Raw genomic sequence first — 13,012 nt, forward strand, 5'->3', positions numbered from 1 at the left:
CTGATTTCTGCTTTTTTTTTTTTCAGCTTGCTGATTTCATGCTACATTGCACCATCTTTTTTAAAAGTAAGTCGGCCCTCAAGTCATGGTTGATAAGTTGCTTTACTTTGCACTCTCAACATTCTCAAACTCCTTGGTAAGAATGAAACTTTAGAGCTCTTTCACTACTGCATACTTCACTGCCTGCACCAAAACATTATTACTAATGCATTCCAAGAACTTGCTGAGCAGTCTGCATACTGTTCTGTAACTTCCCCAAAGTCACACCAAATTTCTGCAGAATTTAGCTGAAGTTACCTCCGTTAACCATAGAACATCTTTGTCCTGTGAAAACCCAAATAAAGATAACCATGCATTCCTTCATCTAGTATTTACCACACATACCTACATCACCAGATCCACCCACCCCTCCCCACAGCTGGGAGGCTTACAAGTAGAATAATTCTTCACATGGAAGAATGGTTTGGAATTATTTTTGCTTCTTCCATATCATCTGCCCTTCAAGATGAAAGGCAGGGGAATGCAAGTAAGAGAGCTTTTGTCAAGCATAAAAAGCACAGAGGATTTTTGGGCTCACTTCCTTCCTGAGACATTTTGGATACAAAAAGGAGAGTACAGTGCAAAGTTTAGAAAACAAAACCCTTAGCTCTACATCCATATCGTATCTTTGGTAACAGCAATATGAGACAGAATATAGTGTTCAGTGTACATTCATAGGTCTGATTCACATGTTGTAATGATGGCATAGGAAATTAGACCAATTGGTTTTCCTTACAGTTAGAATGTGCCTTACTTTGTATTTTTCACAATGAAAATAATGAAATGATAGACCCTATGGTTATTTTCTTAACTATACATCTCATTTAATTCAGTAAGATAAGACTTTAACTTGGGGTCTGAAAGATTATTAAGTCGGCAAAACCCACTAGTTAAAATGTACTCTTATTTATAAAGTATACCCCTGAAGTTCCGTAAGTCTTTAGCTGATGATTGAAAAGCTTTTTGGACAATAATGTGTGCTATTTTATCTAGTTTAGGGTATTTTTCTCTATAAACATCTGTGAAACAGAAGGGATGAGACTTTCTCTTAAAAATTGTGGGAACACATAAAATATACAATACGCTTCCTGTTATGGAAGGCTATTTATTAGTCTAAATACTTGTGCAATATTTGGCAAATGATCAAAACTAGTTTCTCCTAGTGTGTTTACAATGTTCTAAATTAAAAGCAAAGCCCATTTTCAAGTGACATTTGTCATGGAAACTGAAATGTTTCTTTCATGCTGCATGTACTTCTACTTTCTCCTTGACAGGATAAGCTCCAAATGTTGAGCACAAAGATTGCAGCAAAGTTTGTAACAAAGTTCTTGAGAGAATTAGTCTTGCCATCTAGCAATTTTTTTAATAAGAAGAAGCAAAGGAGTCTTCCCCAGTGTAGGATCTTTTTTTTTACTATGACTGTATGTTTACTTAACTTTCTGCCTGATGCTGTATTTAATCAGCTACACTAAGGGAAATTCTTTTGATTTCATTGCAAATTCAGTTGTTCTTTATCCCATTTTAATGTTCTTTCCCATAACCTTTGAGTGGTAAAATGGTCACAGACAAGAACATAAGAGCTCCCATTTCTCTAGTGAATGCCTCAGAAATGTACTAAGACATAAATTTAGCAGAAGTTTTTAACAGACACTGCTTCTGCCTCAAACTCAGAAAAATAGCTTGGAGAGCTACAGAAATGCAGTTTCAGTGAAACAAATTTTACTCTTCACAATTCTCTTTTAAACTCAGGTTCAAAACCTGATGGAACAACAAACTGGTTTATTAATTATCATTATTATTATTACTAAAGGGGTTTTGATAAGTTTGAGAGAAAACTGGGTCAGTCCATAACAGCAGCTTTTGAGTGTATTTCACCATTACCTAAGTATTCAAAAGCCATTCAACACTTAATAAAATGTTGCACAGGAAAAATGTGCTTGGGTCATGTTTCATGTTATAAATAGACAGATAGGCAAACACATACACTGTACCATTTCCAAGAAAAACACCTCCTAATCCAATAACCTGTCTCCCTTTTCATATCTCAGAATTAGTAATCCTTTTACTGAATTGCAGACTGCCCTTGGACTTTCAGTCATCCTTGAATTTAAATAGAAACTATTGGCATCTGTAGTCTAATTTCTTTTCTTCTTTACCTAAGTACTTTAATAACCATGAATAGTCCTGACTGAAATTCCGATGAGACACTCTACTACACTTCAGGAAAACCACTATTTGCCATATGCAGTCAACTGGTCTATGGATATTTTAGGACTGTGGCTTCAGCTGGATCAGGGATACTTGAAAAGAGAATGAGTAAAAATATGTATGTATGCAGCCTTCTAAAAACAAATCTGCCTTTTGTCCAAACACTTGAGTACCTTTCTAAGGAGCAGCTGCCTCTCAAAGGACTATATTTTGCTTCATGATTTAAAGGATTCAATTGGGGTTTTTCCTGTGAAATAACTATGACTTAATTAACAATGTTTGGAACCAAGCATTTTCAAAGATATTGCAGAAAATACTTCTGTCTAACTTGAGGCAGAGAATCCCAGAAAACTGAAATCTAACTATTACACCACATTGTGTAAAGAAAGACTTGTATAATAAATAACAAATATGATCCAAGTTGTCAAACCACACGCAATGAATACACTTGTTGCTTTGCTTTTAACATTCTCCCCATTTCCAGCACCCCTATTACATCACACAGAAAGATTCTACCATTAAAAAAATGAGATTCTTATTGAAGGCTGTATCTCTTTTCTTCTATCTCATGTAAATACAGTGCAGCCAGAAAATTTATGCCAAATTAAAGCAGTAGTAAGGTAGTAGAATTCAGATTTCCTAATTTCACAGGAGTCAGAAGATATAGATGGAAAGTATATACCATGTAACACACCATAATACTCAGCTTGATATTGAGAGATACAGTCTATAGAACAGAAATAAACAAGGAGGTCAACTTTCTTTAGGAACAACTGTTAATATTTTAATTTTTAAATTTAACTAGGATTATTCATTTATGCTTAGAATCCATAAATGCTTTTTGAGGAGAAGCTGATAAGAACCATAAAGATAGCTGATTTTAATCAGCAGTTGCTTGTGGGACTGAACTAATCACTATTTCTTTATTTCAGGAGATAGCTTCAGCAACCTATAAAAAATTTGAGCATCTAACTAACTACTGTGGATGTGACAGCTTCAAGTAGTTCATTACTGGTACAGACAGAAACTTTCTGAGATCTGCCCATGGGAATTGACAGGAGAGAAAAACCTCTTAGCCAGCAATTGTGAGACATATGAAAATCACTCTGGAGCAGCAGCAATGTCTAAGTCCATTGTTATCCAGATAGACCCCAATGGTCTTTTAAGAAAAAAGGCCAATTCCAGTCAATTTTTTGAGACAATGTGTACAAGTGACAAAGAGAGAGGAGACTAGCATGTAGTCTCTGAGGTGTTTCTGTAATCTCTTGAGGCTGCACGTGAACAGAAAGAATATTTTCCTTAAGAAGCATTATCAGATAGATTTAAGGTGAGCAGGATTACCAGAAGAAAAATAAAATTAACACAAGCATGAAACAAGCTAATGAGTGAAAGCATCAGATTCAAGTGTCACATTGACAGATTGAAACAGATAGTGATAACATGGAACCAGGAGGCTCTCAGGCTTTTCTTACTATTCAGATTCATTATGTGACATCATACTTATAATCTTCTGAGAGACACCTGACTTCTTGTACAATCTGTCATTGTACTTAAACATTTATTCACATGAAACCTAACACACAAAGGTGTGAAGTTTGTAGCATTTTTAACAAGGGCAGTTTCCTTCTCAACCTGCACTTGTTAAGAAGATGAAAGACATTAAAAAAACCAGAGTGGTTTCTAAAGAATTCAGACTGCAGAAGTGGTTTTCCTCCCTCTGAATGTCATCTATAGGCCACACTTTTGGGTTTTTTTATATGTGGAGAGACCAGTGAAGGGATATTACATGAATCATATATGAGTATAGATCACATCATATTCTCAGTATAGAAAGAGAAGATTCCCTAGTGGACTCTAAGATACAAGCCATTCTTTTTGATTTCCATGTATATATCACTGTGTTGCTAGGATTTACAGTGAAATTTATTGTTGATTAAAAAAAAAAAAAGTGGATTAATTTATAAACTAAAAGACTGTATATGTCTTCCATACCCTTTTAACACTAGCACTGATGAGTTATTCTATCAGCAATTAACGGAAATCTCTGGATTTCCTTGTCCTTGTGGGAGACTTCAAGTTCACAGACATTTACTGGAAATACTGTACTGATGTTACAAGCAAGTCTGGGCAATTCTTGGAGCTACTTGAAGATAATTTCTTGCTACAAATCCTCCAACCAGAGAAGATGCCTTCCCATACATGTTATGTGTTTTTAGAGAAGTTCTCATGCCTGTGATGGTAGGTGTTTGTCTTGGCCACAGTGATGATGAAATGGTTGGGTTCAAAATTCTTAATGTAATGAGAAAAGAGTTCAACAGTGTTTCTACTGTGTGTTTCAAGAGAGCAAATTCTCAGCTACTCAAGTAGCTGCTTTGCAGTGTCCCCTAGGAATGTGCTTTTGAGGCCGCCCTGAGTGCTGATCAGTCTTAAAGAACCCCTGTTGAAAAGTGTGGAAGCAAGTCATCCTTTTGTCACAAGTCAAGCAAGAGAGACAGAAGACCAACTTGGCTGAACAGGGAACTCCTCTTGGAACTTGGGAAGAAAAAGAGTTTGGATGATATCTAGAAGTAAGATCAGAACTTGCAGGAAAATCACAAATGTTTACAAACACAGGAGGAGATGGCATGCAAGCTCAATAAAAGTTGAAAATGGCCATTGTTATGCTGAACAACAAGAAAGGATTTGTAAAGCATGTTAATAGCAAGAGAAGGCCAAAAAAAACCACTGGACCAATTATTGCTGAAGTTGGTCCCCTGACAAATAGAAACACAGAAAAACTGAAGGTATTCAGTGCTTTTTTCCTCCCCTCTGCCCTTAATAATACTGGTAATACCTCAGAGTTGAAGGACCACAACTGCAGGAACAGTGACTCTCCATTTGTGCACAGAAATTTTAAGGGGCCAGCTGTATCACCTGACTGTCCATAAGATCATGAGACCTGGTGAGATTCATCCCAGAGTATTGCAGGAGTTGTTGGATGTGACAGCAGGACCCCACTCAAGTCATGGGTGTCTGGGGAGGTCTTTGCTGACTGGAAGCTGGCCAATCATTACAATTTAGAAAGATGTGAGGGAAGACACAGGAAACTACAGATCTGTGAGTCTAAGCTCGGTAATTAGAAAAAAAATATGGAGAATATACTACTGGTCATGAAAGGCATTTCAAGGAAACACAAGCATCAGGCCCAGCATGGGTTCACAAAGAGAAGGCCTGTCTGACTAATCTGAGACACTTCTACAATTAGGTCGCCTGCCTAGTGGGTAAAGAGAAAGAGGTAGATATGGTTTTCTTGGGTTTTCATAAAGCTTTTGATACTGTCTCTTGGAGCATCTTTTTGGACAAGTTGTCCAGCTGTGAGATGAGCAAGTGCACACTGTGCTGGCTGAAGAACTGACCTGTTGACATTCAGAAGCATTTCCTGGAAAAGGCTCCCTAAAAAGATGGTTGACGTCTCATACCTGGTGGCCCCTTAAAAGGAGGCATTTGGAAAACACCCTCAATAATGGTCTTTAACTATAGGAGTGTTGTATGCCCCTGCCAACTGGAACTATTCTATTCTCTCCAAATTAAAAAAGCTGCTGAATCAAATGCAACCAGGAAGTAAAAACCTTCTCAAAGCTGTTGCTCCTTTGGGGAACTTTGCTTTGTTTCCTACTGTCAATGCTTTCTCTTCCAGAACTTCAGCCAGCTTGTGACTGTTGTGCTGTGGCTTATGGCCACTCAGGATTTGAAGACCTGGACAACTTCAGTGCTTCGTGATTCTTGCAGCAATTTTGTTTTTATTCCTTATCTCCAGTTTGAAACTCTCTAGTTTCAGGAGATATCACCTTCTCTCACCCTCCCATGCATCTGTTCCCACCCTTTTGACAGGGGATGTCCCCATCCTTAGAAAGACCAGTCAGTGCCATGAGATGTCCCAACACCTTATCTGCTCCATGTTGAACCAGTGCCAGCTTCACAGAGCATTCTTGCTTTAAAGGATGGAGCCTCTCTTATTTGTCAATCCGACTCCAGGACCCCAAAGAGGACAGAGTGCCTGAGTGAAGTCTGATGCATGCTGAGCAAAGGGAATCACCCTAGTTCCTTCCAGCTAGAGAACAAAGATAGGAGAATACATGCCAGAACAAGCCAAGTGCTGCCTGTGACAAATCATGGAAGAAATCAGGAGATCCTAAAGGGCTGGCCAGCAGGGTGGAGTGTGTGGAGAACCTGTGGGCCTTTGTCCTGCAGCCTCCCAGGGAGGCACAAATTGTTGCTGAATGATCCCTCATGCTTCATGTGCATGAAGATGTCCATCATGACCAGAGCAAACTGTTAGGACCCTGGGTAGGCACAGCCAAGGCCTCAGTGACTATCTTGTAACAGCAATGTGAGTATAAGATTACAAGATGGGGAATGGAGTTGGCATTGGTGTAGAGGTAACCCCAGATGCACGTACTGAAACAGTGTACTGTGGGTGTTGATGGCCCATTGTGATATCACCTGGAGATGGATTGTGATGCCCTTGAGGAATGGATTGTGACCCAGCATCCCTCACTACTTACAGCTGAACACCAAGTTTCACACAGCCAGCTCACACCCAGACACATCTGAAGGACAGGATGCCATCCAGAGCAACCTAGAAAGGCTCCTGAAGTGGACCCATGGGAATCTCATGAGGTTTAACAAGATCAAGTGCAAGGTGCTGAACCTAGGTCAGGACAACCCTCAGTATCAGCACAGGCTGGGGGATGAACAGATGGAGAACAGCCCTGTGAGAAGGACTTGGGGCTGCTGGTGGGTGAGAGGCTGGATATGGCCCAGCCATGGGCACTCCCAGCCCAGAAAGCCAAACGTGTCCTGGGCTGCATCCAGAGCAGTGTGGGCAGCAGGGGAGGGAGGGGATTCTGCCCCTCTGCTCTGCTCTGCTGAGACCCCACCTGGAACCCTGCACCCAGCTCTGGGGTCCCAGCACAGGAAGGACATGGAACTGCTGGAGTGAGTCCAGAGGAGGAAACCAGGATGATCAGAGAGATGGAGAACTTCACCTATGTGGAAAGGCTGAGGGAATTGGGATTGATTAACCTGGAAAAGAGATGGCTTTGGAGTGACTATTACAGCCTCACAGTATCTGAAGGGAACCTACACCAAAGATGAGGCAAGACTATTTACAAGGACATGTAGTGACAGGACAAGGTGGAATGGGTTCAAATTGAAAGAGAGTAGGTTTAGATTAGATATTAGGAAGGAATTATTTACTGTTAGAGTGGTGAGGCACTGGAACAGGTTGCCCAGGAAAGTTGATAATGCTGTGGATGTTGTCCCTGGAGCTGTTCGAGACCAAGTTGGATGGGGCTCTGGGTAACCTGTTCTAGTTGAAGGTGCTCCTGACCATGGCAGGAAGGTTGGAACCAGATGATCATGAAGGTCCCTGTCCAACCCAAATCATTCTATGAATCTGTGACTCCTGCTGAGCAAGATTTGGAGTGCTAAGTGAGGCCTTGATGTTGTTATTGTGCAAGGAGAGTTGCTTGTTGCAGCTCTCTGTGTTCAACTCCAGAGCCATTGAAGGATTTTCCCCCTCTCTGCCAGGTTCAGGCATCCAGGACACCCTGCACTTGCAGCAGCAAAGGTGAGCTGGGGGGTGAAACCCACTGCAGAGCTGAAATGGTTTCCTTCCTGAGGGACCAGGGCATTTCTATTGCCCCTTCTGGGTCCAAGAAATGGCCATTGTGCTTCTTCCCCTCCCAGAGTAAAACCTACTGCTGCAATGCTGATGAACAGGAGCGACTCATAACCCCAGCAACTCATAATCCCAGCCTGAGAAGTCAGGCCACTGCAGAGAACAGCATGGCCACAGAGATGGACAGCTGCTGTCCCATCTGCCTGGACAGCTGGAAGGAGATTAGCTACATATTGCCTTGCCTGCACCAGTTCTGTTACTCCTGCATCCTGCAGTGGGCAGAGAACACACCCAAGTGCCCTCTCTGCAAGAGGAGGATTCTATCCATCTTGCACTCGGTGGGGACAGAAAATGACTATGTGGAGCATGTCATTGCACTATCTGAAACACCACCCATCATTGTCCACCAGGCGAGAGGAGACCCCAGGCACCTTGACCTCCATTTCTCTGGAGCATCCCAAGCATGGGCTGCAGGAGTGCCCAGGCATCCTGTGGGCAGCCTCCAGCCTGGGGAATGGGTGGTACTTTTCCGGGACCACCCATGCCTCCTAGATACCCTGGTGCTCTGGGTCCGACCAAGGCTGAGGCAGATCTTCAGGAACAACTGGATGGAGGCAGACCTAGTAGAGGACACTGTCATGGACATCCTGACCAACCATGGAATCGATGAAGACCAGCTGGTCCAGATGCTGGGGGTCTCCCTCCAAAACCATGCAGCAACATTTGTGCAACAGCTTATCCGTGTTGCTGTGCGATGGTGCAGCAGGGAGGCCTGTCGTCTCCTGGCCCACCAGCCCTATCTTCCTGCCCAGGTCCCAGCCCTTCTGACAGCCCTGCAAGATGCACCATGGATGAGGTGCCCAACACCTCCTCCACTGCCATGGATGGGGATTTCAGAAGCTACCCCTCTGTACCCATTACCATCACTGTTGGAGCAAGAAGAGCCCCAGGAGGACCCAGAGGAGTCTGTTCCTGGACCTTCCACTTCCAGACAGGGCAGTGAACCCTCTCCTGAGGGACTGTGGTGACCCCTGAAGAGGCAGGCAAGTGGCCCTGGGGCCTCTTCAGCCACCCCTGCATCCGTTACTTTGGAGGATGCCTCAGGGGTTAGCCAAACTGGGACTGGACCACCAGCTGGGGCATGCACCAACCCTCTAGGGCTCTCAGTCCCTCAGATCCAGCTATCCGAATAAAATGAATGCATGGAAACTCAAAAATGTCTTAGTGTTACAAACAAGACAGGTGGCATTTCTGTCTTTGTTATTCTCCCATCAGACAAGAGATGGCCAGCTCCAGACCCATTCCTGTAGCCAGGCCCAGGGCAGATATTTCCAGCAGGAAGGGGGGCGTGGTTCCCAGGTCCAGTTTGTGCCCCACAGCTCATCATCACCCCAGACCACTCATGAGCTCTTCAAGGCCAGCCTCTGCCCCCCCATGCTGGTTCCCTGCTCTCCTACCAGCCTGTGCTGCGTGGTGCAGCCTCACTACAGCCAGGGCCAATTCCCTCCCCCTGCCTGGAGTCACAGTTTGGTGCTGCTCTCTCTGTCATCCCACCATCCAACCCTGCCAAGGTGCAAGGGCCCATAGAAGTTCACCAAGAAGTGCAAAGTCCTGCCCCTGGGAAGGGACAATGTCAAACTGGCATCTGTGTCAGGCTGCACAGCTGGTGGGCAGCCAAGAAAAGGCTTACTGCCCTTAAGCACAGATTTTCCTCTCACTGGTCCAGATCCAGCCCTGGTGCTGGTATTTCTGCTCTGCTTAGAGAGGGCCTATCTGTGCCAGATGGATGCCAACAGCTTTGTGTTTATCTACTTTGGAGAGAAAGAAGCTGAGGGGTGACTTCACTGCTCTCTACAGCTTCCTGAGGAGGGAAAAGTGAAGAGGGGTTGGCTGATCTCTTTTCCCTAGGATCCAGTGACAGGACACATGGGAATAGTTCAAAGCTGCATCAGGGGAGGTTCAGACTGGCCATAAGAAAATATTTCCTTACTGGGAGAATGGTCAGACACTGAAACAGGCTCCCTGTCTGTCAGTGTCTTAAAAGGAGGCATTTGGACAATGCCCTACACAATGGGCTTTAACTTCTGGTCAGCCCTGAAGTGGTGAAGCAGTGGGACTAGATGACCATTGTCAGATCCCTGACAACTGAAAATATCCCATTCTAATACCTGTCAATACCATCAAATAACTGCTGTTTGCTCTGCTCCTGTTTATTTTCAGTGACATAAATATTAAATGAAAGAAGCTAAAATTTGCATTTCTTATGTAATCTCGTAACAGAAAATGAGAGAATGTGAACAATTCCTTCTAGTCCCATGCAATACTGATAGTTCATATATGTTGTTATTGTCACTTGTCCAATTTAGTTTTGCTTACACAAATATTTTTGATGCTTGCTTGTTCACATTTTTAACCATGAAGCTTTTATAGAACATACGCCACCAAGTCTTTTATTGAGAATGAAAACTTTGAGTACGTGTTTTGTCTATTTATGTGTATAGTGTCAAGAACACAGAGAAAGGAAAACAGTGTTCTGCTACAATTGCCCTCATAGCATTTTATCATCTTTTCAGCTCTTTGGTGTAATGCAATATTATGCTTTGATATTTTCTGATTTTTATACAAAGCTTTAATGTCGCAGCTTTCAGGGTTTCATAACAGAGCTGCCATGGAAATGAATGCATTATGTTCTCAGTATATTTATATACCAAATTTAAGAGAATTTTTGGAGGTCCAAATTGTTAGAAACTTGTTAGCATCATGCCTCAGAATGTAGACATAATGGATACCAATGCTGGCACATACAGATACCTAGGTAGCCCAATTGTTTTACAAGTGTAAGTTGTTAAATGAAATGCCCCTTTGCACATCTAAGAATCTGAATAACATGAAAAAGTCTAACAACTAGCTAATGTTTTGGGTTGTGCATTGACTTGTCACAGGAATGAGGGATGGTGGTGGAAAAATTGACCTTGTTATCTGAATGTTGGTAGTATTAGACAGCCATTTAGCTTCTTCAGAACGTTTGGACTGATGCAGACTTTTTCAGATAACGTCTCTTTCAGATGCACTAAGAGAAGGAAGGATGCTTGCATGCAGGAGACAAACCCACAATCAAATCATGGCAGAGTCCCATGTCTTGTGTTTGTTCTTCCCAGGAGCTCCTGTTTGTAATTCTGTGGAGCTCCAAAGTGTTTGAGAGGGAATTACTGTAACTCTAATGACAACATTGCAATCAGTGCATGGGTAATAGCTGGTCAACTCATAAAAAGCATAAAACCATTCCCACTATTTTTTGGAGTCCTGAAACCAAATGTCTTCTGACACTTTCTCTTCCAAGCAAATAAACACTATGAATCTACTCTTACTTTTTGCTCCTAATTCACCAAGCCCTTCTAGAACAGTCATCAAATAAATAATAGTTGAGTATCTGGCTACCTTCTCTTTTGTAGTGAGGAAGTTTTCTACAGCTCCCGTGATACATATAAAGTGACTTACATATCACTGTTTTATCATGAGGGTTAGATTTACTTAGAGATGTTACTCCTCGAGTAACATCCCTTATTTTAAACAAAAAAGTCTGCTTCATCAAGGAAAATAGAACTTAACACTGCATTAAAAGCCCTGGGATCTGCTGGTGTTTTTAACTTTCAATTTGGCACTGAAATGGAACAATATGTTACTTGTTCTTATGCAAGAAACACCGAAAATTCTTTTGTTGTATTCTTGTAGTTACCAACCTTGTATTGTGCAATAAGCTATAAAAGTATTTTTTCAAACAATATGGTAATAACAAAGGCCATGTTAATTGGATTCTCAGAGTTTCTTGCAAAATCCATTGCATACAATTTTCAACAGCATGTTCATGTACTAGCAAGTAGAAAAGATTTTTAGTGGTTGGTGTTTTAACCAAACTTCAGGAATGTGTTTATTGCACAATTTTGCATTTAAGTTGCACAGATGTGGTTTTGGTCTCATAACTACTCAAACAGACATTAGGGAGAAAATAACAAGAGAAGAATAATCAGAAATTGTCAGTTACCTGTCTTATATTTATGAAAAAGGGCATATTTGGCTGTACAGAATAAAATTTAAATATATCTCATGGAAGACATAAGTTTTACTAAAGACAGAAAGTTGAGAGTATTCAGAAAATCATAACGTTTGGGCTCAGTATATGTATCGGAATATCCACAATTCACCTCTGGCATTGATAGAACATGAGGCTATATTACTGTGTTTATACACAATTAAGGTAGACAAATTTGACAAAGAGCTGTACTCACACTTTGCAGTTTTAATAAGCCAGCAGTTGATATCACTAGGATAAAGTTTACCTTGCTAATCAACAGTCATTTTTCAGGCTTCTCTTAAAACTTTCCATGAAGCCCTTCATTTTAACAATTATCATAAAGGAGAATTTCTACTGATGAGTCTCAGAATTACCAGTTTCTGTATGTGGCCTTCCTTAACATTTGTAATTGAAGACACACTAAAATGAGAAAGACTCCCCTTTTGCCATATTCCATGTTGTTTTGTCAATTGCTGAGTTTACGAGAGTTTTTGTAAGTTAGAGGATGTTATGCCAGTTTATACACACTTAGATAAAGCCCATTTTGTGCTCAAAACCAACCTTCTGATGTCCCATTGAGAGACCAGCCAGGGATAATCTTTCCATGGAGGCTGATTCTGTTTCCTGCAGTGCAAGGAAGGCAGGTTGGAAGAGCACAGGTGTCTGGTCTTCCACTTACATAACTGTGTACCAGCTGAAGGCTGAAGCAAGGTAGTCTCACTGCCCTCTCTCCCTTCCCACCCCCACGGGGTGACACTCCACCTTTCCCATTTCACATCCCAAGGGAAAGCAGTCTAAAGATGGGCAACCAGGGAGAGGGCACTGCATGAGGCCATCTGCACCCCAGTTACTGCAGCTGAGTAGTTCAGTGTCAACAGCTGTAGCCAACAATAAGGCTTTGCGTGTAACACCCACACTTGCAGTTTGTACCTTCTATAGGTACGTGAAAGATATTGCAAGTATTAGATGGAGAAACAGCAACTTCAGCACGGGAAGCTCAGTCATCAACCCAAGTTAATACCCCTGTGTGG

Source organism: Zosterops lateralis (assembly GCF_965231275.1).
Source record: "Zosterops lateralis genome assembly, chromosome: Z".
Lineage (NCBI taxonomy): Eukaryota > Metazoa > Chordata > Aves > Passeriformes > Zosteropidae > Zosterops > Zosterops lateralis.